The following is a 670-nucleotide window of genomic DNA, read 5'->3' on the forward strand; positions in this document are numbered from 1 at the left end:
TATATACGAATGCAATGTAGTGTTACCAGATAAAATTCCAGCTGTGCCTACACGTTCTTATGCATGTGAGTATGGGCAAGGCAGAATATGTAAATTCCAGTACGCGTTTGTCTAGCGTCCTGCGCCCCAACTTTCATTACAAGAATTTTATTCTTGCGGACGTGAAAAAAGCGAAGGTCAATGCCCAGAACAATTGCACGGACAAACTGCCGCTGAGCCGAGTCTCCCCTCCGCTCGCAGGTAAAAATGGCGGCCATCAAACAGTCGCTCTCCCTCCTGCACTTACACTTCCACGTGGATCTTTTGCGAGCCAACTTCCAAACTTCTCGGCTGGAAGTGGCTTCCCTCGACCGAACTAGGAGGATTAAGAGAGAGGGCGCCGCTTCAGCTGATAAAATAACTTTTAAAAACACGCGCAATTTGGTTTATGTAGATGGGACCAGCAACCGTTACTAGTGCAAAATGTGGCCACTAGAGCGCACTTGCGTCGCTCGTCCCGGCCCCAAAGTTGGCCAAAGTGAAGAAGAGTTAAAAGAGCAAGTGAGACCGTTCGTTACGTTCAGCTTCGTTCATTCGGATCAGGGAAGTGATCATGCGGAGGCAACACACTCCAAGTTGCTCGCTCGAAATCTGAATCTTTTTAGAGATGTATACTTTCGTTCACTTTTTT

The sequence above is a fragment of the Penaeus monodon genome, chromosome 15, assembly GCF_015228065.2.
Source record: "Penaeus monodon isolate SGIC_2016 chromosome 15, NSTDA_Pmon_1, whole genome shotgun sequence".
Taxonomy (NCBI): Eukaryota; Metazoa; Arthropoda; class Malacostraca; order Decapoda; family Penaeidae; genus Penaeus; species Penaeus monodon.